Source organism: Rattus rattus, chromosome 12, assembly GCF_011064425.1.
Source record: "Rattus rattus isolate New Zealand chromosome 12, Rrattus_CSIRO_v1, whole genome shotgun sequence".
Classification (NCBI taxonomy): domain Eukaryota; kingdom Metazoa; phylum Chordata; class Mammalia; order Rodentia; family Muridae; genus Rattus; species Rattus rattus.
Genome location: NC_046165.1, coordinates 66,150,257 through 66,175,917, shown reverse-complemented (window position 1 = coordinate 66,175,917; position 25,661 = coordinate 66,150,257).

Below are 25,661 nucleotides of genomic sequence, written 5' to 3'. Positions count from 1 at the left end.
GTTAAAGGATATTCTGGGTTGATTGGATAACTATTTTCTTTAAGGAGCAAGAACAGCCAAGAATGCCTGAGATGACCCATAATATTACCCATGATATTACCATAGAGCCCAAAGTCGAATACTAGCTTTTTTATCTTTAGAGCTTGTCACCTAACAGGTGGGAGACAGGAGTCCAGATGTGAATGAATCTGAAGGACAGAGCCCAAACAAGAGTGTAAAGAAGGAAGTCACTCAGGGCCTTCCTTCTTTTGGGACACCCCTGGCTGATAGTGACACTGTGCATTCGTGTACTCATCCTCCTATGCTTTGTGCTCGGCTAAGAATTCCCCAGGCCCTGACAGCAGCAGTCATGATGCTGACTTTCCTGGGAGTTTTGTTATTGTCTTTTAAAAACGGAGGGGGATATCAAAGGCTCCTAAGGAGTAGATAGATGTTTATGTTTTAGATTCTAAACATCAGAATTGAACTTTGGGCCAAAGGCCTCCTGCTTTGAACTTTTCAAAACGCAGTAGAAAGGCACCTGTTGATGTGTTAGATTCTGTATAACAGCCACGGATAGTACTCAGAGTTTGAGGAAGGCCACCATACCCAGACACTTAGGGGTCCATTTTCTTCTTGAGTATACCATCTTGTAAGATTTTGAATTCGTAGAAAGCTAGGGTGTGCCCAAATTTACAATGGAGCTGGTGCCCCCTGCTGGAATCGAGTTGCTTAAGTCTCCATCCCTTGGGGTATGTGTGCCAGAACCCTGTTAAGACACAGGCTTGCCAACATAGCCCACGGGTATCAGGATAAGTCACTTAATTAACCTCTCTGCTTCAGCTTCTTGACATAGAAGACTGGGATAACAATAGCAGCCAATCCTAAGTTCCTTGTTGAAAGGTAGAATTAATTAGAGTTGACAGTCGATTGCTTTATGAAAACTGGATGCTAAATAGTGATAAATGTTGGAACATGCCTCCGACGTCCCTATGGCAGGAAAATGACAATTTGCTTGGTCTTATTACTAAACCTGCCATTGCTAATTTTATCTCATTATGGATTCTAAGTTTCCCCGGAGTTGAAAAAAAAAGTATTCACCTTCACCTACTCTGTTGATGTGACATGAACCCAATAATGCTGGGATGTCATTTCAGCACATAGGAGATTGAGGCAGGAGGATTTCTATGAATTCAAGGCCAACTTGGGCCATATTGTATGATCCAGACCAGTCTAAACTACAAAATGAGACTCTATCTTAGCACACGTGTAAATGCATGTGCACATGCAAACACAATACACAACAACAACAACAACAACAACAAAAGTCCACCCAATTTTTTCACTAATTCCTGGAGTGTGAGGAATGAGTGTTTCAAATATGCATGGCAAAGTTACCAGGATGGTAAGACACCTGTGTAGAACAGGTGTGTGGCTCCTGTGCAGAACAGGTGTGCTCGTACACCTATTTAGAATACTTCTGGCATGGATTCTGACTTGGGCCTTCTCCTAATTTTGTTTCTGTTGCCCTGATGCAGAGACGGCCAAGGGGAGAAAAGTTTTATTATAGCTCACAACTCCAGGTTACAGTCTGTCATAGCAGGGAACTCAAGGAGGCAGGTGGCGTCCACAGCCAAAAGCAGAGAGAAAAATGAATGCATGCATGCATAGGGCTCAGCTCTTTTCCTCTATTCTTAAGAGACCAGGGCCCCACCCCTAAAGTAGACAATAGTGCTGCCCACTTCCAAGCTAGGTCTCCCCATGTTAGTTAAGGTTATCAAGACAATCCCCTACTGACAGGACCACAGGACACCCTGATCTACAAAGCCCTCACTGAGACGCTCATCCCAGGTGATTGTAGGCTGTGCCAAGTTGACTACTCAGACTAACCATTACACACACATCGATGGATGAGAAGGCTTCTGATCACATGAGGTAGGTACTGAAGCAGGAGAACTCCAAGAACAAATCCCACCCAAAAAAAAAAAAAAAAAAAAAACAGATGGTACTGGAATAGAGGAGGTCTTGTCCTGACACAAGGACCAAGAAGGCTCCCCTCATGCTAACCCACACCCTAGTGGGTAGCAGAAAAAAGAGTTAGAAACAGAAGGGTAGGCCCTCAGTTTTCTGTCTTTGAGTTGAAAGGTGTTTAGATCATACTGTTACAAAATTCTAAGGACATGCTGTGGGAGAGGGAGCTCTGTTCAAGGTGGCCTTGGTGTGATGCACCCCCCTGAAGAAGTACTGAGGCAAAAATGGTGGAGTTAAGGAGTCTTTGAGATCTCTAAGAGGCCAAGAGGCTGTGTGACATGCTAATGAAATTAAAATATGTCAGGGCAGAAGGAACATACTCCTACAGGGAAAAGATATGATAGATGGAAAGTTCTTGGTTTTTACTAGAGACGGAAATGCCAGCAAGCTATTTTCTCCCTCTGTAATAGCACAGAGGTTTGGGGAAGAAATCAAAACAAATATCGCTAACACTGAGAACCAAGTCCACCCTGACAGGCCTTTGACCATGTAGGATTCCAACTCCACAGAGAAGAATCTGTTTTAACAAAGTATGGTCTGAGGGGCAGATGAAACTGTGTGCTATTCAATCTGTTGTCACTGACAGCCACAGCTCTGGCAGCAGCCCTGAGGGCTGTGATCCATTAAAGTCTTTCTGGGACTTCTGACCTGAGAAGTTGGTGTCAGCCTCTCTCCTCCTGCCCCCACATGCTAACTGCAGTTATAACTATGGAAACAGAGCAAGAGGCAATCCAAGGCATTTGCTGAAAGGAAAGATTAGAAGTGCAGGCCTACTATGTACCCCACAGGATGAAAGGCAGCCCAGAACTGGGTACCTTGGAAAGAAGGAAAAGGAAGAACTTAGGGTGAGCTCTGCTGTGGTGCCTCAAACTGCATAACATGTGTCTACTGTGTGTGAGCATGCTCAGTGAAGCCGTTAGATCTGTGAGTAGAGGACAGAAATAGCATGTCCAAATGAACAGCAACCTGTGGCCACAAAAGACATTTAATGCCAGTTTGCATCTGAGCAGAACCCTGAACCAGGCTTGAGCAAGTACTAAAACTCTGTGAGCATCAGTTTCCACTTATGTGTAGTAAAAAATACAAGTGTTTCCTGTTTATAGGAGCGTGGAAAGGTTTAATCAGATAGTTTGTTTCATTGGCAGTGTACATGGAGTATAACAAAGGTGGTTGCGACCACTCACACTGTGGTCTCAGCATCCACTGTGGGTCTCGGGACATGGGCTCCTGTACACTTCCTCCATGAATACGATGCAATATATTTACAGTGGCTTTTAATGTAACATTATGGTTCCAGAAGAGTTCCGATGGTCTGAACTTAACAATGAGCCTTACAACTTGTTGATGTCATAACATCAGACAGACCCTGCATGCTCAGAAGAAACTGTACCTTTTGCTCCTGGGTAAGTAGCAGGTAGCACACTTCCCTGATGTTGGTGGTGACTACAGGCCTTGCAGCTCCCAGTTAGGGAATCCATGGAGACCACACTATGTGGGGACTGGCTTTGTGGTAGTGTTTGTGTGTTAGCAAACTAAGTGCATGCTTGATGTACAGCATTTTTAGATTATAATAGATTTATCAGGGTGTCATGTTATGGTAGGTTAAGGAATATTTGGGTCAGAAACATTCATATCAAAATAAAAAAATGGGACCAGGATCTTTCTGTCACTACAATCAAAAGTATTTTATCCTTATTATTTAACATTAAAAAGCATCAATGTTTAAGCCAGTGTAACTTGACAAAAGAATAAATTTGAACAAGTTAAAACCAGGAAAATGGGAGACACCGTTTTAGTTATTGTGAGATTATTTAATAGTATGTCTAGAAACACAATATAGAAATCCCCAAAATTATAATTCAAAATGAATTAAAAACCATACACAGGAAGAGAAGACCCAAATAATAATATCATATAAAAGATATACCATCATGGAGAAAATGTAATGAAAAATATACTTAAGGTAGCCAAATTTTCTTTCTGCCTTTTATTTTCTTGTAGTGTGACCTCTTACTGGTGACCCTGTGCCCTTTTCACTCACTGCATAGTCATGCATTTCACAACTGATCCTCACCTGAATATTCTTTATAGGAAAACTCGTTTGTCTACATTATGGGCTATTCTGCAGTCACAGAAAGCAATTCAAATTCAAAAGCTTTATATACAGATGAGAAAATGTTTTCTTGTTGGTTGTCCTGTGAAATAATCAAGGTACACAATGTTTTGAACGGTTGTGTCAAAGCACAGCATATCTCTGCCCACATAGGCTCCACAGGGAAATGTTCACATGCTTGCTAAAGGGCAGGGCTGGGGGCTCAGCCCAGCACACAGAGAGATCCAGATTCAACTCTTAGCACCACACAAACTACTGATAGATAGCATTGGTATTCTGCAGAAGGAAAGAGAAGTGATGAGATTCAGACAGGAGGTAGTTAGGCTGTCATAAGCGTTGCATTACTACGGACTTCTTCATTATAGCAATATCACACTATCAAGTGCTCGCACATTTTAAGTTGCTATTGCAGGCTCTGTGCTCAGATCTGCAGAGATGCTCTCAAGGTTAGCTTCTATTATGCCTATGTGGACATTGCCGCACTTAGCGATGTCCATTGGGGAAAATGATGGAATTGGTGTGTGTATGCAAACACATAACCGCCCAGGTGCATGTTCTTATGTGTGCGCATGTGTATGGGGTCAAAGGTCAATGTCAAGTGTCTTCCTGTATTATTTTCTTTTTGTTTGATTATTTTTGAGTCAGGGTCTCTCTGTGAGCCTGGAGCTCACTAGTTGGCTAGACTGGCCAGCAACAAGGACCCTCTGTTTCTGCCTTTTCAGTGTTGGGGTTTTATATATAAACTGCCATGACTGACCTTAAAAATAAATAGATAAAATCATGCATGTTGAGGATCCAGACTCAGTTCCTTACATGTGTGTGATTGGTCTTCACTGAGCTCTCTTCCCAAGCCCCAAACAGAAACTTTCTACAGTACTCTATGACATCCAATATTTTTATTTTTAAACATTCTTTAAATATTTTAGTACATTATTATTTATTTGTATTTATATATTCAACAGGGAGTAGTGAACATCAAAGGACACTTGCAGGGAGTAGATACAGTAGATTCTCTCTTTCCAAATATGGGTCCCTGCCATCGAGTTCAGATTGTCAGATTTAGTGGCAGGTGCCTCTAGGACATCTAGTCAGACATATCTTATTTTGCTAAATAAAGTGGACTATATGTCACAGAAGTTTTCTAAATGCTACTGGAATGTGTGTGTGTGTTTAAGAGTTGCCCTGTTCATATGATATGACATGATATGCTATGATATGATATAACATATGATGATATTACATGGCATGACATGACATGATAATGATATGATAAACATATGATATGATATTATATGACACAGTATGGCACGATATGATATGATAAAGATATGATATGATATTACATGACATGACATGGCCTGATATGATATGTGAACACTTATAAGAGTAATCACTACACATAATGCATAAGCAAATCGGTAGAGATGGGTTCGAGGTGTTTCTTTTAAGAAAAATAATGTAAATTTGAAAATATATATTAAACACAAAAGTAAATATTTCTTTAAAGACAGAAGTAACTCAGTTATAATATCTAAATCCTGAAGCTAAGATCTATTTGTTCCCTAGCTTGCCTTCATGATCCCTTTCCAATTTATGTTTGTTTGTTTTGTCTCTTTGATCTTTGACTTGTCATATGACCGTATTTTGTAAAACTAGATCTTCTAGAGAAAATATTAATAGGCAATTGGCCTTTCCCAGGCTTTCCTGGGGAAGGGGTTTCCTGTGATAGGCTCTCACTCCATAGCCCGGCCAGCATCTGGAACTCATTATGCAAACAAGGCTAGCCTCAAACTTGTGGTTGTCCTCATGCCTCTGCCACCTGTGTGCTGAGATCCTTGATATGTGTTACCTGCCCCATCCTCCTCCAGGATTTAAATTAAACTAAGCAAGAAGAGTTACCCTCAGCTTCATGCCATACAACTGGAAATGGAGGGATTTCTAGGTCTTTAGAAATGTCATCAAGTTTGAATAAAACTTTATTGAGTTTCTTTCATGTAGGAGTTAGAAGAGTTAAGTCATCCAAGCTGTGGTGAGTCTATCAGATATCTGAGCTGGCATCGTATGTTCCTGTGTGGGAATTGTGCATTATAAAATCTCACTATCTTTGCTCAACATAAACAGAAACGAACAAGTCATCAGAAAACTTGAAACTCCTCCTACTCATATGAATAACTCCCTCTTTATTTAGGCACTGTCTGAAGAGCTTTAGGGAGTTTTTGACCTTTGCCCCCTTTCAGAATCTCTGTTTCTCTCTCTGTCTCTCTCTTCCTCTCTCTTCCTCTCTCTCTCTCTCTCTCTCTCTCTCTCTCTCTCTCTGTCTCTCTCTCTCTCTCTCTCTCTCTCTCTCTTCCTCTCTCTCTCTCTCTCTCTCTCTCTCTCTCTCTCTCTCTCAGTGTGATATTGTAATGTGATTCTTGAAGTGAGAGGGATTTTCATTGGTCTTACCTGTAGTCAAGTTGATGACCAAGGTTAGCTATCACACCACTCCTAGAACACTGTTCCTTCTGATATTTGCATAAGGACTCCAGCTCCTCTCTCACAACTGGAATGCACGCTCCCTAGTGACCTGAGCAAACATCTTCCCCATCTGTACTGCATTTAGCACGTAGTCTTCTCAGAAGTACAGTGTAGGGATTTGTGCAGACTTCCTATGTGCTTGGTTGTCTGATTATATCTTGATCTGACTGGTTTCTGCCATGGCCTTTAACTGAATGAACATCAGAGTCAAAGCTCAGGGCTATAATTCTCATCAATTTCCTCTTTTTCTTTATGGCCCTGAACATGTTTGGAGTAGGATGGGTGGCCAATAGGCAGTGATATGTAGGTCACAAAGGGTTCTTTGACCCAAGCAAGCAGTGATTGACACCTTATATAGAAGACATTCATTTTTTAAATGCCCTGAGCCTTTCTGTGATGAAAAGAAATGAGTTTCATTTGTGTAACTCAGAGTTGCACAGATTTACCGAGACACAGACATCTGTCATTTGTAGGCACATCTCCAGCTAGCTTTTACAGGAACACTATTTCTACACTGAAGGAGCTCTGTAGTATTCCAAAAAAACTACTTAGGAAAGGACTTGCGGTGAAGGAATATTGAAAAGTGCTCCTCTTGTAGCTCCATTGTGCTCGTGTAGGCACTCATCAATGGGAATTCCATTCCTGCTATGTATCAGGCATGGGTCATAGCCTAGGGATACAATGATTGGTTCCCGAGCATAAGGTGTGTGACCAGCATTTGGCCCCGTGAATACAGGGTGAAATTAACTCAGTCTTGAACATCAGGAAGGATTTTCTAATGAAATGTGCTTTAAGTCAAGACCCAAAAAGATAAAAATACACTGTCTGTAGCTGAGACCAAGAAGCAGCCTAAAGTTGAATGATCCCAGTGAGGTTTGATCACAGAATATCAGGAACAAGAGGTGACATGAAGACAAGTCAGTAGTCACTGTATCGCAAAGAAGAGATCGGAAATCATTGACTTATCTCTTCTACTAAACGGGGCAACAGCTATTTTGACACATCTTTGAGTTCTAGGGTTTACCAGGGCACATGGTGCCCAGTGAACACTGGGTAATGTTTTGTTAAATTAAAGCAATTAAATAATTGAAGACAGTAAGCTATTTTCAGCAACATTCCAGTGGGAGAAATCACTACTCTTGGGTGTGTTTTGATCCACTGCTTCTTCATTTATTTAGTATGCCATCTTGGAGGAAACCAGGAAGGCCAGACACAGACATGATAGTGATTTGCAGTCCTTCCTGACAGAGTCATGGGCCAGAGCTACTGTCTCAGGAAATGGGAGCAGCCACTCCTGACACAGTGGGGAACATGTCTTTTAGCTTTTGAGTCACTCGGAGTGTCAGGATCATTTAAATTTTCAGACTACGCAATATCAAAAAAATGGTAAAATGGAGAGAAAAGTCCAAAAGACGAGAAATAGTAGACACTGCAGACTTGTTTCCACATCACCGGCCAATAAACGATGTCTAGACTCTGTCCATCACTCCCATCTGGAGAGATCTCCTGTTCTTACATAATAAATGAATCAAAGAAAAACAATCACACACGTGTGAGAAGTAGCAGGCTGTTCGCATTTGCCTCCCTCAGGAAGGCTTTGCCAACAGGAAGGCAACTCTTCCAGCTCAGCCACCCAACACTTTATGCAAACTGCTTCAATTCCCAGCTATCGAACCCTCCTGACCAGCCAAGCCATTTCTGAGTAGCTCAACGCTTCTTACTTTGGCCCAGACGCAAGGATTTCCTGAACCCTGAGAATTCATATGAAGAAGATTATATAAAATTTCCATGACTTTTTTTCTGAGCTTGAAACCAAATTAATATTTGAGCATTCTGCTATCTATGGTGAGTATTTTTGATGTAACTGGTCAGGCTTTTACATGGAATGGGGATACAGGTTTACATGAGGATGTAAGACAGTAGAGAGAGCTTGGTTCTTAGGGAACTAGTCATGTCAATGAACAAAGAACAATGGTTCTAATGAGAGGGAATGTCCAACCTCTGCCTTGACTTAGATAATATCTTTTGCTTCTTTAGGTTTCCGTTTGTTGCTCAATTCTTGCTCCCAGTTTTGATTCCTGGATGCTTCACAGGAGAAAGGGCACTGTTAGAGTAAAGGAAGCAGGAGGAAGCTGATACTTCAGGCTGGTTAGGAAGGAGGGTTTCTGGAATCCTCTGTAGAGTTTTATGTTCCTTCTCTGCATTTTTAGATATTCTGGAAGAAGAAATCAAGCAGTTGGTTTGGGGACTTATTGACTTGTTTTCTCGAGGCAGCATCTCACTTAGTAGCCCAGGTTAGCTTTGAACTCTTGCAAAGTCCTTCTGCATACTGAGATTACAGACATGTGACACTAACCCTGGATAAGAAACATTTTTGAGGCAGTTGTGACATGCTGTGGTTGATGGACCACACATTTATGATTGATCTGGGGCCCTCAGAGTACTGTGTTCATGAGCTCACACAATGAGTTATGGGCATCATGCTCTCAAATGACTGTGTTCATAACCAACAGCAACAGGGAAGGAAAAGAGTTAATCTTACCTTATAGTAGGGCAGGAACTAAGGGCAGGAACCTGGAGGCAGGAACTGAAGCAGAGACCATGGAGAAATGCTGCTTACTTGGTTTGCTTTTGTATACACCTCAAGTCCACCTGTCCCACAGTGGGATGGACCCTTCCACACCAGTCATCAATGAAGAAAACACCCATCTTCAGGCCGTTATGATGGAGTATTTTCTCATTTGAGGTTCTCTCTTCTCAGGTGGCTCTACTGTGTGTAAAGTTGATAGAAAACCAACCATCACAGGCTTCCTCTACTTATGTGTGTGGCCATTTTCTTTAGAGCATTAGACACAGCTGCCTTGGGAGTCAGGGATATAAATTCCTGGATATGTCAGGAAAGCATGAAGCCCATAATCACTTTTATCCTAGTTGCCCAGCCTTGGTGCTGGGTCCTCTAAAGGCTTTGGCTGTTATTCCTGCATTGTAATCTTTGCCCACTGTACACTGCTCTTTCTTCTCCAGGAAACCAGGAACAAAAACAACTTTAGATCCCTTTAGATGCCTGTCCATAGGTGCTTGAGCATATAACTCTCTCATAGGCATATCCAGCCTATGGCCCATGGGTAGTATGAACTCCAAGATCACTACCAATATAGCCTATTATACAATCACAAAACTCTTTAAAGGACTACAGGAGTTTTGTTATATTTTTCTTGTGTGCTCTTTAAGCATGAATGTGGCCAATGACAACATTGTGTATAAATAAATGTCAGAAGGCTTCAAAATATGAATACAACCATGACAGAGCTCTTAATGCTGAGCATGAATCCTCATGTTAGATAAATCTTTGTTCAAAGCATTGGTATCACTGTGTTTGTCCATGACTTAGGGTAGGCTCCAATACAATTAGATCTGGAGACAGAAGTTTGAGTGTGTAAAGTTTTGGAAGAAGTTCAAGGTCATGTTAAGAGGAATGGAGGAGTTAGAGAAGGAAAGACAACTAATGAAATGTATATTACTGAGACTTCTACTTCGGTGAAAACTTGGGGGTATATTCCAAGGTACATGTCTTGGGTTTTTCTTATCTGTGTGATAATAAAGCCAGAACCTTGAAAACAGTGCTACTAGCCAAGGTCTAAGCACAAAACACAAGAACTTATGGGGATGCTTCCTAGTCACATCACATAACCAGGAAGCTCCCTGGAATGTTGATTCTCTGTTACTTTCAGCCTACCTTGCTGTCATCAGTGAAGCTGGTTGATGGGCCAAAATACATGTACTCAAGCACAGAAATGGAACTGAACATGGGTAGTTTATGCCTTTGATGTGATGGACACAAGCTCAACAGCTTAGATCAAGCTTGATTTTAGGTGAACGTACTTGTTGATGTTCAAATTCCCCCAGGAATACTGCTAAGTCTATTTCACCTGTCTTTTGTCATCATAGTTATTTTGGTAACACAAATATAAGTGATACATAGAAGTCTAACCTAGGTTTCTTCCCTCATGTGCTTTTAGAGTCGTATCTAAGAATCCACTGTCAAATTCATTCCTACAAACACATCTTTCATGTTTTCCTACATAACATTTATAGTTTTAGCTCCTGTTTGTTTTTGCTCAGTTCTAAGAGTTTAGTTTGATTTTTGGTTTGAGAAGATCCAGGTTTACTCTTGTTCACAATTTCTTCAGTTGTATAGTAACATGGTGGATGAAGAGACTTTACTTTTCCTCTTGAATGTTTTTGGGGATCCAGTTCATCCATCAGTTGACCACAGATGTGTGGTTGAGATCTGGACACAGCTCTGTTCTGTGGTCCTTATTCTCACTAGTCCTATACTTGTATAGTAGCTTTTTTCATATGCTTTTGACTTGGAAGGTGGGAATGTTCTAGTTTCATTCTTCTTTTGGTCTTGGCTAATGAGAACACCTCTCAATTCTATACCAATATGAAAATTAGACTTACCATTTCTACACAAAGATTTCTGGAATTTCAATAGAGTTCACATTCATTTCTAGATTGCCTTGAGCACTATTTGCTATTCTATCAGTTATAAGCATCCCCATCCACGACCATGGGATAGTTTCATGTTTACTTTTTCTTCTTCAACTTCTTTCAGCAGCGTCCTTCAGTTCTCAAAAAACAAGTCTTTTAACTTGGTTTAATTTATTTATAGACACTTTATTCTCTAGATTCTGCTGTAAATCTTGTTTTCTGTCTTCATAATTTTCTCTCTGTATTCATAATCGATGGTGTTTAGAAAGGTGATGTTTCATGTGTTGCTCTTGCTCAGCTACGGTTTTTCTGGGTAATTTATTGACTCTAGGTTTTGTGTTGAATTTGGGAAATTTCTATCATAGGATTATGCCTATTCCAAAGACCCCTTTGCCTCTTTGGGATAGGAGCTCTTTCGCTCATCTTTCCATGAATGCCTTGGCAATGTTGAGTAGTGATGAAGAAGCTGGCTCTTAATGTGACTCCTACCTAGAGGGAATGCTTTCAGACTTCCACCATTAGAAAAGATATTAGCTCTGTATTTGTCTGTCTGTCTGTCTGTCTTTTATGAAATGCCATTCCTGAAGTTTTGTTTAGAAATATTATCAGGTTATTTCCCCTGTGATTCTATTAGTAAGATTTATTTCACTTGTTAATTTTATTATGAGTCATTCTTTTGTTTCAAACTTTTGTATATAAAATGGCATTATTGAAAAAGTGTATAGAAGGAGTTTCATACATCTAAAAAGGACTTAATTTTCCAGAATACATAAAGGAATGTCCACAGTAACTAACAACAACATAATTCAGCTAGGAAACAGCAAACTGCAATGGACAAACTTCCACAGACAACCTGCAAGTGGACAGAAGGGAACATCTGGAAAGACATTCTGCATCATTTACTCCAGTAGAGTAAACAAACCGGGTCATACAGATGCCACTTTACATCCCAAGTACAGAACAGGAAAGAGACAGAAAGCAACAGGTACTAGTTAGGATGAAGAGACCACCTGTGCACTGCACTGGGAATGCAGAGGGTGAAGCCACTGGAGACATTTTAAAAGATTTTTATATTAGATTTTATATATAGCTGTGTTACTTGCATGCATATCTGTGTATATGTGTGCTTGCTGCCTGTTGAGGCAACAGGAGGAAGTATGGTCCCCTGGAACTAGAGTTACAGATGATTGTGAGTAACAATGTGAGTGCTGGGATGTGAACCTCATTCATTGGAAGAGCAGCTAGTGTTCCCAACTTCTGTGTCCCCTTTCCAACATTCTGGAGAAATTATTTACAGCTCCTTAAAATACGAGCCTATGGGGGACACCCTTATTCACACCAGAACAACAATGCTTTTGTGAATTTGGAGAGACAAAATGAAATGGGATGAAGATTTGGGGGACTCTTCCAGGTCATTTTCAACATTATTGTAATCTGTGTATTTTATTAACCAATGCTAGCCTTATACACAAATAGTTTTAGCACAACAATTTAGTTGATCATTGTGTCTAAGAGTTTCAGTCAGTGAGTGAGCTTTACCACACAGTTCGGGCCCTGTGTGTTCAGGATGTGGGGCTACCAGAGCTTTGCTTCAAACTCAGCTAGACAACACAACACTAAAGCAAGCCAATCCACATTCACTGGAAGTTATTGACATCCCCTATTCCTGAAGGGCCAGATGTCCACACTAGCTGTTGTAAAAGAGAAAGCACCCCCTATTTTCTGCTAAAACCCACTGCAGAAATGTACTGGAAGAATCAAATGAAAAGGGTTAGCCACCAAACAAGTTGGTATCCAATAGTGTGCTGAACAGCATTAGATCCCTGGGTCTGCAGTAAGGTGCACGTGGCTCTCCCACACTCACTGTTTGTGAAGGGAAGAGCAGAACTTGCAGTGAGTCATGCCCCAGTTACTGCTTTTATGGCTTTCTACTTGGTAGAACAGCTTTGAGCAGTCAGTTCATATGCTACCTTGCATATGGATTCATGGCTCTCATTAACGCCTGTTCTTGCTCTCCCAAGACTGGAGGTGGTGATCTCAGGTTTCCTTATTTGCTCCGGAGGCTTAAAAGTGATAGGTACATATTGTTGAGTTATTATCATGGCCCATGGGAATAGTCTATGGAGGATTTCATCATGAAGTTGGGGCATTTATGTACTTGTCCTTGTACATTTGTATTTGTTATAATAAAAATATTAAAGAACATTTAGAAAACACAGAAATGAATTTTAGAGCAAATTATAATTAGCAGTTACCCAAAAATACCTGTTATTTCTTTTTTTTCTTTTTTCGGAGCTGGGGACCGAACCCAGGGCCTTGCGCTTGCTAGGCAAGCGCTCTACCACTGAGCTAAATCCTCAACCCCAAAAATACCTGTTATTAATCATAAAACATTTCATCCTAGTCTTAGTTGATAACAATCCTGGCATAAAACATGCTAGCAGCCAGTCAAACATGGTACTGGAGCAGTATCTGAGTACCCATATGATCCACAGCACCATAGCTTGAGGCAGAGGGAGAGGGAGAGGGAGGGGAGGGGAGGGAGAGGGAGGGGAGGGGAGAGGGAGGGGAGAGGGAGGGAGAGGAGGGAGAGAGGGAGAGGGAGAGGGAGGAGAGGGAGAGGAGAGAGGGAGAGGAGAGAGATTGAAATTATTTATTTCCTGTGCTTTTATGGGTATAGGTAACTTCCTTAGGTCAGATTTTTTTTCTTCTGGCACCTTTTGTAGGGATGGATTTGTAAACAGATATTGTTTAAAGTTGCTTTAATCATGGACTATCTTATTTTCTCCATCTATGGTCATTGAAAATTTGCTAGGCATAGTAGTCTGGGCTGGCATTTGTGGTTCCTTAGAGTCTGTAGCACCCAGATTCTAGTTTTAGTTTCTAGAAATTTTAGTTTCTCCATTGGGAAGTCAGGTATCCTTCTAATAGGTCTGCCTTCATATGTTACTTGGTCTTTTTCCCTTGCTAGTTTTAAAATTCTTTTTTTGATCTATATATTTAGCATTTTCATTATTATGTGATCCAGGGACTTTCTTTTCTGTTCCAATTTATTTGGTGTTCTGTATGTTTCTTATACCTTTTATAAGAATCTCCTTCTTTAGGTTAGAAGGTTTTTCTTCTATGATTTTTGTTGATAGTATTTTCTGGGTCTTCGAGCTAGAATTCTTCTCCTTCTATTCCTATTACTTGTAGGCTTGATCTTTTCATAGTGTCCCAGATTTCCTGGAAGTTTTCTGTCAGGAGGAATTTAGATTTAACATTTTTTTTTTACCACCAGTGTATTCATTTCTGCTATTGTATTTTCAACACCCTGAGCTTCTCTCTGCCATCTCTTGTATTCTCTTGGGGAAACTTGACTTTGCAGCCCTTTACATTTCTAAATTTTTTATTTCTAGAATCCTCTTACTCTGTGTATTCTTTATTGTGCCTACATTCATTTTTATGTCTTGAACAGTTTTATTCATTTCTTCAACTGTTCATATTTATATATGATTTATTCATTTTCCCCAATTTTTTGTTCTCCTAGAATTCTTTAATTACCTCTATCATTTTCTTATAGTTGACTTTAAGATTTTTTTCCAGGCTTCAGCATGTTGAAATATTCAGGGCTTTCTGTGGTATGAGAGCTGTGCTCTAGTGGAGATTTATTGCCTTGGCTGTTATGGTTTTATGTTGGCATCTAGACATCTAGGTTTGGGGTGATTACAGGCTCAGTGGTTGATTTCTGGATTTGTCCTTGATTTTTGATTGTGGATGTTTTGCTCTTTGGTTTCTGTTTCCTCTCTGGAGAGTGATGGTCTGTGTTGTCTTTTCTCCTTCCCTGCTCAGCCCGTGCGTTTACAGGGAATGCCTGGTGGTATTGAAGGCTGAGATACTGGGATGAGTTGGAAGAAGGAAGGTTGGAGAAGGTCTTTTGATTCATTGGGGATGGGGTCAGAGATAAAAGGGAAAACTACAGCAGATTTCCTGCTATAGGGTTGTGGATATAACTAGGGGGATTAGATTTCATGAGCAGTAGGAGCAGTGTAGGTCCACCTTCAGTCTATTTGTTGCCCTGAGAGGAGTTGCCCTTGGGTTAGCAGGGGGTGCATGCTGGGGGTGGGGTGTGGTACAATGTAATGAATGGGGTAGGAGTTAGAAGGAGATCCATGGGAGGTGGGAACAGGGCAAAGGGAAGACTGTCATGGGTGTTCTGTTGCACAACCACAGATGAGACTGGGTGATTGTATTTGGAGGTGAGGAGTGACTGGTGAGACTCTTCAGTTAGCATACATGTTTCCATGTTCTGCCCTGCTAGTGTGTTCCCAGTGAATGCCTCTCAGTGTTGAAATCTGGGAAACCAGGAAGAGTTAAGAGAAGGAAGATTAGGGAAGACCATGTTTGTGATCTGTTGGGCATTGGGTCAGAGAGGAAATGGAGACCACAGCAGGTTTTCTGCTACAGAACTAGGGATCAAGGTGGGCTTTTTAAAACTTGAAGGTCACACCCAGTGATACACCTCCTTCAACAATGTCATACCTTCCAATCCTTTCAAACAGCATCACCAACTGTGAACCAAGCATTGACATATGTGAGCCTAGGGAGTCCTTTCTTATTCAAACAATACTCTACTAGTTTACTTTCTTTTGATGTGATAAAACACCATGGCAAAAAAGTAATTTGGAAAGGAAAAGATTTATTTTGAGCTTATAGCTTATTTCACAAAGGGAAGTTAGGGCAAGAACTCAAGCAGGAACCTTGAGGCAGGAACTGAAACAGAAGTTATGGAGGAGTGCTGCTTACTGGTTTCCTTTTGCCTGGCTTGCTCAGCCAGCCTTTCTTGTACAACCCTGAGCATTTGTCCAGGGGTGGCACTGCCTACAGTGAGACAAGCCCTTCCATAGCAATCTTTAATTGTAAAACTTCCCTGCAATCTTCCCTGCAATCCAATCAGATGGAAGCATATTCTCAATTGAAGTTCTGTCTAGCCAGATATCTTGGTTAGGGTCGCTATTGCTGTGATGAAACACCATGACCAAAGCAACTTGAGGACCCTTATTTGGCTTAAGTGTCCATATCACAGTTCATCATCAAAGGCAGTCAGGACAGGAACTACAAAGGGCAGAAATCTGGAGGAGGCAGGAACTGAAGCAGAGGCCATGGAAGAGTGTTTACTGACTTGTTCCCAGTGCTTATTCAGCTTGCTTTCTTATAGAAATAGGAACATAGCCCATGGGTGGTCCCACACACAATAGACTGGGTGCTTGGCCATCAATCACTAATTAAGAAAATGCCTTACAGTCCAATCTTATGGAGACATTTTGTCATTTGAGGTTTTATTTTCCCTCTCAGATGACTCTAGCTTGTGTCAAATGACAAAAAATTTCTGAGCAGTATGCATGTATGCATATACATTATATCATTACATTTATGTTACATATATAATTTGTGTCTCACTGTTTAAAAGTTATTGTGAATATTGTCACATATCATTTTAGGTGTTTTTTTCTCCTATCTTCCTTGCTGCTGGGTATAATTTGTCATTGAATGTATTTTTTAATGTGTTCTCTAGCTATGTTCTACATCTATGGCATACTTTTATTTATATTAATAGTTAATTTTAAGCATTTTAAATCTATTCTTAACTGACATGTTCTGTTTTGTCCTATTAGTTAAATAAAACCTATTCCCTTTGTTCTGCACATGAGTCAGAAGGGAATCTCTTGTCTTTTTCTACATATTCCATTTTGCAAGCATCTTCAGTATCACTCTGTATAGCCTTTAAAGTAATACTTTAATAGAGTTTAAAATCTATACACTATCTTCTTTAAGGACAGCCAATGGCATTTTATGTCCCCAGAGTCCTCACACTAGTGAATTCTGGCAGTGCTTTGACTGCCAACATTTAACTGTAGTGTGTGTAAGGGGATGCTTTCACTGGACATTCGTTGCATTGTTATTGGAGCACATCTTTGATCCTGCTTCCACTAATAGAAAACTTTAGATCAATAAACTTTATTTTTAAGACCAGTTTTCATTCACAGAAAAGCTGAGTGCAAAGTAGAGTTCCTCTATACACCCTGACTTTCAGCCTTGATAGCTACCCTCACAGTGGCTGGTGCATTGTTGCAATCCATACCTCAGCTAGCTCAGCTTACAGTGCTATGCACATACGTTCGAACAGATAACTAACAACACACACACCTAGCAAGGTCATGTTGTACAGTGTACTTTTGCTGTCTTAAATGTTCTCTTGACAGTTCTCCTAAAGTATTTTCAGTGGCTGTGATAAACACATGACCAAACGTGGTTTGAGGAGGAAACATTTTATTTCATCTTACAGGTTATATAGCTCATTATTGAGGAAAATTGGATTATGAAATGAAAGCATAGGAAGAAATTTGAATCAGAAACACTGAATGACTTCTTACTAGCTTGCTCCCAGGATCATATTCAGCTGCCTTTCGTATATATCCCAGGCTACCTTCCTAGGAATGCTATTACCCTCATGTGGCTGGGCTCTCCTAATAAACTGATGAGCTTTGAGGTTAGAGAGAGACCCCGCCTCAATGTGTAAGACAGATCATGATCTAGAAAGACAGACATCAACATATGTTTGAACCCACATCAACCCACACATAAACATTCACACACAGGGTTCTTTGCATAATTTATATAATAGCCCTATTTGATGTTACTTTTGCAAATATCCTCTCTAGTATGGCATTCATATTTCCACTCCCTTGGTAGTATTTTTTTGCAAACCATAAATGGCTTTAATGGCTGAGCCATCTCTCAAATTCATTTGGAATAACAAAAAACCCAGGATAGCGAAAACTATACTGAACAATAAAAGAACTTCTGGGGGAATCACCATCCCTGACTTCAAGCAGTATTACAAAGCAATAGTCATAAAAACTGTATGGTATTGGTACAGAGACAGGCAGATAGATCAGTGGAACAGAATTGAAGACCCAGAAATGAACCCACACACCTATAGCCACTTGATCTTTGACAAAGGAGCTAAAATCATCCAATGGAAGAAAGATAGCATTTTCAACAAATGGTGCTGGTTCAACTGGAGGTCAGCATGTAGAAGAATGCAAATTGATCCATTCTTATCACCATGTACAAAGCTTAAGTCCAAGTGGATCAAGGACCTCCACATCAAACCAGATACACTCAGACTAATAGAAGAAAAAGTGGGGAAGAGTCTCAAACACATGGGCACTGGAGAAAATTTCCTGAACAAAACACCAATGGCTTATGCTCTAAGATCAAGAATCGACAAATGGGATCTCATAAAACTGCAAAGCTTTTGTAAAGCAAAAGACACTGTCATTAGGACAAAACAGCAACCAACAGATTGGGAAAAGATCTTTACCAATTCTGCATCTGATAGAGGGCTAATATCCAAAATATACAAAGAACTTAAGAAGTTAGACTCCAGAGAGCCTAATCACCCTATTAAAAATGGGGTACAGAGCTAAACAAAACATTCTCAGCTGAGGATTATTGAATGGCCAAAAAGTACCTAAAGAAATGTTCAACATCCTTAGTCATCAGGGAAATGCAAATCAAAACAACCCTGAGATTCCACCTCACACCAGTCAGAATGGCTAAGATAAAAAACTCAGGTGACAGCAGATGCTGGTAAGGATGTGGAGAAAGAGGAAAACTCCTCCATTGTTGGTGGGATTGCAAACTGGTACAACCACTCTGGAAATCAGTCTGGAGGTTCCTCAGAGAATTGGACATTGCACTACCTGAGGACCCAGCTATACCTCTCTTGGGCATATACCCAAAAGATGCTCCAACATATAACAAGGACACATGTTCCACTATGTTCATAGCAACCTTATTTATAATAGCCAGAAGCTGGAAAGAACTCAGATGCCCTTCAACAGAAGAATGGATTCAAAAAATGTGATACATCTACACAATGGAGTACTACTCAGCTATCAAAAACAATGACTTCCTGAAATTCATAGGCAAGTTGAATGAACTAGAAAATATCATCATGAGTGAGGTTACTCACTGTCCACTATTGTCCACCAAGATCCACTACTGTCCATTACTGTCCACTGTTGTCCACCACTGCCCACTACTGTCCACCAATGCTGTCCAATGTTGTCCACCACAGAAAAACACACTTGGTATGCACTCATTGATAAGTGCATATTAGCCAAAAAGCTCAAATTAACCAAGATGCAATCTACAGACCACAGAAAGCTCAAGAAGAAGGATGACCAAAATGCAGATGCTCCCACTCCTTTTTAAAAGGGGGGAAATATTCATAGGAGGGGATATGGAAGCAAAGTTTAGAGCAGTGACTCAAGAGATGGCCAATCAGAGCCTGCCCCACATGTAGCCCATATATATATATACAGCCACCAGAACTAGATAAGATTGATGAAGCTAAAAAATGCTTGCGGAAAGGGACTGGATATAGATCTCTCCTGAGAGACATATCCAGAGCATGTCCAATTCAGAGGTCAATGCTAGCAGCAAATCACCAAACTGAGAATAGGACCCCCTTAGGGGGAATTAGAGGAAGGATTGAAAGAGTTGAAGGAGCTTGCAACCCCATAAAAACAATGCCAACCAACCAGAGCTTCCAGGGACTAAACCACTACCAAAAGACTATACATGGACTGACCCAGGGCTCCAACTGCATATGTAGCAAAGAATAGCCTTGTAGGGGCACCAGTGGAAGGGGAAGCCCTTGGTCTTGCCAAGGTTGGACGTTGCCTCCAGTGCAGGGGAATATGTGGGAGGGCAATAAGGGGGATATATAGGGGAAATACCCGTATGGGGAAGGGGCAGGGGAGGGAATGGGGGCTTATGGACAAAAAATTGGGAAAGGAAATAACCTTTGAAATATAAGTAAAGAAATATATAATTTTTTTAAAAAAGATCAAAAAATTAGTTCTAATGAATTCCAGTTTATCAATTCTTTTCTCATGTCTCATGCATTTTGTATTGTATAACTGTAATAACCATACTCAAGGACAGGTATTTTTCGTCTTAGTAACTATGAGTCTTACAGGTTTATGACTTATAATCTGGTCTAGTATCCATTTAGATTTTGCCTCTACTCCTTGTCAGAGACCGTCAGCCAATCCTGTTTATAGCTGGCCAGCATTCTGGATATATTTCTGGGCTCTCTGTTGTGTTGGGTTGCTCTTTTGTCTCATTGTTTACCAGAATCATACTCCCTTGATCACTGTAGTTTTATAGTAAGACTTAATATTGAGCTGTGTCAATCCCTTGAGCTCTTCAATACTGAACTGACTATTTTAGGTCTTCAGTATTTCCATATAAACTTTAAAATCAGCTCTTCAATAGCCATCAAATGACCTCTGACTATGGCTGTCTTAGTTACTTTTGTTGCTGCTATGATAGGATATCCCATAAGATCAACATAAGAACATAGTTTTGTTCATGACTCAACATGGCAAAGAAGGCAGTGGGTGGCACCTGGGCACTTGGCATCCACACTCTGGAAGCAGAAGTGAGAACGGTACTGAGTCCTGAGGATTGTGCTGCCCAGGGTGTCTCTTTCCATCTCAGTTAAATCTCTCTGGAAATGTCCTCACAGAAACATTCAAAGATGTGTTTCTATGGTGATTCTAAACCAGTGAAGTTGACAATGAAGATTAACCACTGCTGTGACCTCGTTTAGAATAAGGTTGTTGACAGGTGTCATGAATGGGGATCCCAGCCAGTGATAAAGGTCCCTAAAAGAGACACAAAGAAGAAACAGTGACCCCACAAAGAAATATAGGCGATGGTAGAGACAGGTGCGGGAAGGTCTGAGTGTAAGAAACTTAGTTTCTACAGTTTTAGAAGCTGGGGAAAGCAAGGATTATCCCCTAATAAAAGTAACATAGGCATGTCCTCATCTCGATGGAAGATTTGGCTTTCAGAATCATGAGAGAATAAAGTTTTATTAATCTAAGTCACCAGGTGCATGGATATTTGTTATGTTCATTCTAGGAAATAAGTCCATGTGGAAATCTGAGATGTTGGCTTTTCTTGTGGATTTTCGTTTCTCTCCAGAGGTGCTGGGATGTGAACGGAGCCCAGATGCATGCCTTGCCAACTGCCATCCTATCACTTGGAACCATTTGTAAGCATGAAGGAAACTGTACCAATCTCCATAGCTATCAAGACAGGCAGTCTTCTGGAAGTCAGTGAGGGAAAAGATGTTTCTCTCATCAAAAGGCATCTGAAAATAGTCGCAGTTATCTTTCCCTTCATTGTAGGAGTGATACAGACATTGAAGTCATCTTGCCTACACCCAAGAAAATTCTTCCATGCTCAGGGGAAGATGAAATATGGAGTTAGGTTCATTGCACAGGCACAGCCATATTGACACACAGTGTAGCTTGAAGCCAGAGCAGAGAGATTGGATTCCAAACCGTGAGAACATGGAAAGCAGCTGGTGATGAGGCAGGAAAATGTGCGGTTGGTTGCCTTCATGAACCTTCCCTTGCAGAGACAGTGTAGGAGTCGGCCATTTAGCTTCTTCATGCACCGCAGCTGAGCACTCCAGAATAAGGCCCGCGTGTCCTTGCTGGATGGTCAAGGTTGAGCCTCAGCTGTTACTGCCCTGGCCAAGGCGCATGCCCCATGTTTCTCACTGTCCTGGCAAGAAGACCAGAGACGACATCAACTTTGGGACCTACTGCGCAATAGTATAACATTGTCATGGGAACGCAGATTAGCTCTCCTATTTGTGAGACTCGCATGTGAGCAAGGTTGGTGGGTGCAGACAACCTGCCTTGCCTTTTGGTCCTGGGTTCATGAGTGATTGTGGGTACTAGGATGCTTTATTGCTCACTAAACCACTGGTATTTTATCCCAGTGAATCCATCTTCCCCTTCCTTGCCCTTCCCTTCCTTTTGTCTCCTCTCCTCTTCCTTCCCTTCCTTTCCCCTCCCATATTTTACCCTTCCCTTCTCTCCCCTTCCACTTTCTTTTTTCCTTTCCTTCCCTTCCTTCCTTCCTTCCTTCCTTCCTTCCTTCCCTTTTCCATTTCAAGCCCGTGCTGATTAGCATTAGTCTTGACTGGATTGGCTGTCACCTAGCAAACAGCTCTGGACATGTTCAGGAGAATGTTTGCCAACAAATTAGCAGAGGAGGGAAATGGATGGCCACCCTGAATGTAGGTAGCACCATCCCAGGGGCTGGGGTCCCTGGCTGGAGTAAAACAGGAAAGGGCAGGAAATTGCCTGACTACCAGTATCCATCGTCTCTGCTCCTTGACTATGGATGTGGTGAAAGCAGAGGCTTCATGCCCTCACCGCCATGCTTCCCTATCCTGGGGACTGTGCCCTCCAACTGTGAGCCTCAACAAACCCTTTAAGTTGCTATTGTCAGGTTATTCTGTCAAAGGAAGTAGAAATGTAGCCAATCCTGTCTCCCTTCCATTCATCCCCATTTCCTTTTGCCCTCCAGCTTCCAATCTTCCTTCTGCTGGTGGTGAGTTCAGAGGTTTTATTTTTAATGTCTGAAGGCAATAGATACTATGACAGGTGAAATAATGCAGTTCAGCTGAACCACAAGGATGTCGAGAGAGTGACAGCCTCCTGCAGGTACAGAAGGCATGGAACTGCTGGGCAATGAGTGTGAAGCAAGTACTTCCTCCTGGTACCCAGCCTGTAACACAGAGTCTATGGTTCTTGTGTTCTAAATGCCTATAGACTATTGAAGAGATCAGAGAATTCATAAGAAGGGAAATGAAAAAGCAAAATGATGTGTGTGCATACAGAATGGGGAGCAAAAACATAGCAAGTAGTTTGAGAAATTGTCTACTTGTTTAAAATGGTTCTTGAAACCTGTCCCGCCTGAGTGTAGTGTGCTTAGCTATCAAGGAGAATCAGCCCCCAGGAGGAGCATGGCAAAGTGATGAATTTCAGAAGAAAAGGAAGCCTCTGGCTTATTAAGACACAGAGTCTCTGCTGGCCAGCAGCTGAAAATGAGCATCCTTTGTGGTAATACAGTGCCCTCTCCATCCATCCACATTACAACAAATGACAGGATTTCATCTTTTGGGATGCTGAATGGTATACTATTGTGTGTATCCATTCATTTGTTGATGGACAAACAAGTAGACACAGAAAGAAAACACTTTTTAATTGAATCTGCAAGATCTGATTTAATTCAAGTACAGGGTAGGCTGTTCTTACTAGAGGGCATACAGAAAGCCTAATCAATATGTCGGAAATTATTAGTGGAAAGGTCTGGTGTTCTAGATCATTGTATGTGATTAAATATTATATCACATATATAGCTAGTGAAACTAGAATTTTCTCACTATAAAGGGCTCAGGATTGAAGATGAGGTAGGCCTAAGCAGTTGATGTCATCTTGACGTGGCAGATGTCAGAATGTCACCCTGGACCCCATAAGTGTTATGTATCCGTCAGTAAGGTTATCCCACGTGGGAGGTGGGAGCAGTAAGAGCAGGAGTTCATGGACAATCTCAGCTGTGTTGTGAGTTTCAGGCTGGACTACGTGACAGCGAGATCCCGCAACAGGAAAACAAAACAAAACAAACAAAACAAAACCTGTGAGAGGGCTGGAAGGCAGCTCAGTGGTTGGTGTGTTTGTCCCTTGCAGCACAAGTGTGATTGGCCATAATTTGCATCCTAAGAAGACCCAGATACCTGCATAGTGGGGGTGCCACCTGCCTGTAATTCCGCATTCTGAAGGTGGAGAAGAGGGACCCCAGAACAAGCTGGCTCAGGTTCGATCAAGAGACCCTGCCTCAGTGGGTAAGGTGGACAGAAAAAGTGAGGGAGGATGGCTCCCACATTAACTTTAGGCCTCTACATGCACAAGAACCACACACAGACAAACACATGTGTATACACAGACTCACAAACACACACGCGCATGCACGCATGCACACACACACACACACACACACACGCATACACACACACAAGCATGTGTGTACATAACTGAAAAAGGAAAAAGTGAAAAAATCTTGAAGAGCCCTTTGCTCCTCCCCTCAGCTTGTGCCTCCTGGCAGGCTGTTGGCTCTAAATTGTCCCCTCTCTTTTCTGAGGCGTGTCTATGACTCCGAACATTTCTTTTCCTCAAAGTAGAAACATCTGTAAATTCTTCTTATTCTATAAATTCTATTAGTCATTAATTCCTTGTCTGGAGAAGTATCTTATTTCATTTTTCTTAAATATTTCATTCCCCTTACTCTGTATGCTTTCTGCCTCATTGAGAAATCAGTTTTATTGAGATACAATCCCCTCACACAGAATCCATCCCTGCAAAGCATGCACTGTGATAGCTTTAACTGCAAAACTAGAGCAGGACACATAGAACAAAGTCTCCTACTGAACCACTTCTAAAGGACTCATTGTAGGCGTGATCAATTCCCTAAATATGCAAATGCAAGCTGCCCCAGCACAGTACAGCCCTGGAGAGTCTGGGGAGGTGCAAGCCTCAAGCACACTGGATCAAGGAAGCAGCTAGCGCAGCTAAAGGGACCATCTTAACTGATTCTGTGGCCATGTCTCCACGTGAGCCACTGTAAGAAGGAAACACATTTAAGGTGTCGAAGGTACCGAACAGCACGGCATGGTTTGGGTTTTTCGTATATCTTTTCAGCTATGTTTGTTACAAATGTGGATGCGAGAACGATCACCAGGTTGAGCCTTTCCAGGCTGAATCAGGTTGTATCCTCACCTTCACCGCTGCCACCAGAAGCCGGCACAGGAAGACCACTCACAATGCAGCCTTCATTCTGGAAACTTCCGGAAGGACCGGCAAGGGGAGTCGGGGTGGGGACTGCTCTACTTAATGTGTTTTTCTTTTCCTTAAGTACAAATGCACACGGAAATAACAACAAACAGGTGTAGTTGTATACTAAACGTGCAGCCCGGTAACGGCTTCTTGCCACCACGCTGTGGCTGTAAGAGCTTTGTGCAGGTCGGCGGCTGCAGCGCCGCAGGCTTGATGTCAGCATCATCACACAGGAGCCACGCACACACGTAGCTATGAGTCTCTTAGCACCATTGTAACGTCACTAGGCAATAAGAATGAGTCATCACAGTGTCATCTTACAGGGCTCCAGTTACACAGTCGGGTCCAAGGCTGCTATATCCCATAAGCACTCGGGACTTCACACTGCCACTCCCAGAAAACCCCTCACATCTTTGTATTTATGAGACAGCTCCCACTCTATTCTGACTAGAGTAGCCTGAGATATGCTTTTTGGCCCAAACATCTAACTTTTTCTCTGGAAGTACCTTTCAATTTTATCTTGAAAATACCCTTTGAGCAGTCCACCGAACTAGGCCCCTTCATTTCTCTCAGAGCATCACTTTCTCCCAACGACCATGCCTCAGCTCCCAAACTGCAGATGGACAAGGGTAGAGAAAGGTAAAGGAGAACAGGAGGAGAAATACAGTTGGGACAGGCAACTGGCTAAGGCTTACATGATCTGTCCCCTCACTGTGTTTATAAACTTAGATGTCAAGGCACTGAAGAACTTTAATCATTTAGGTTCAGATCTGTGC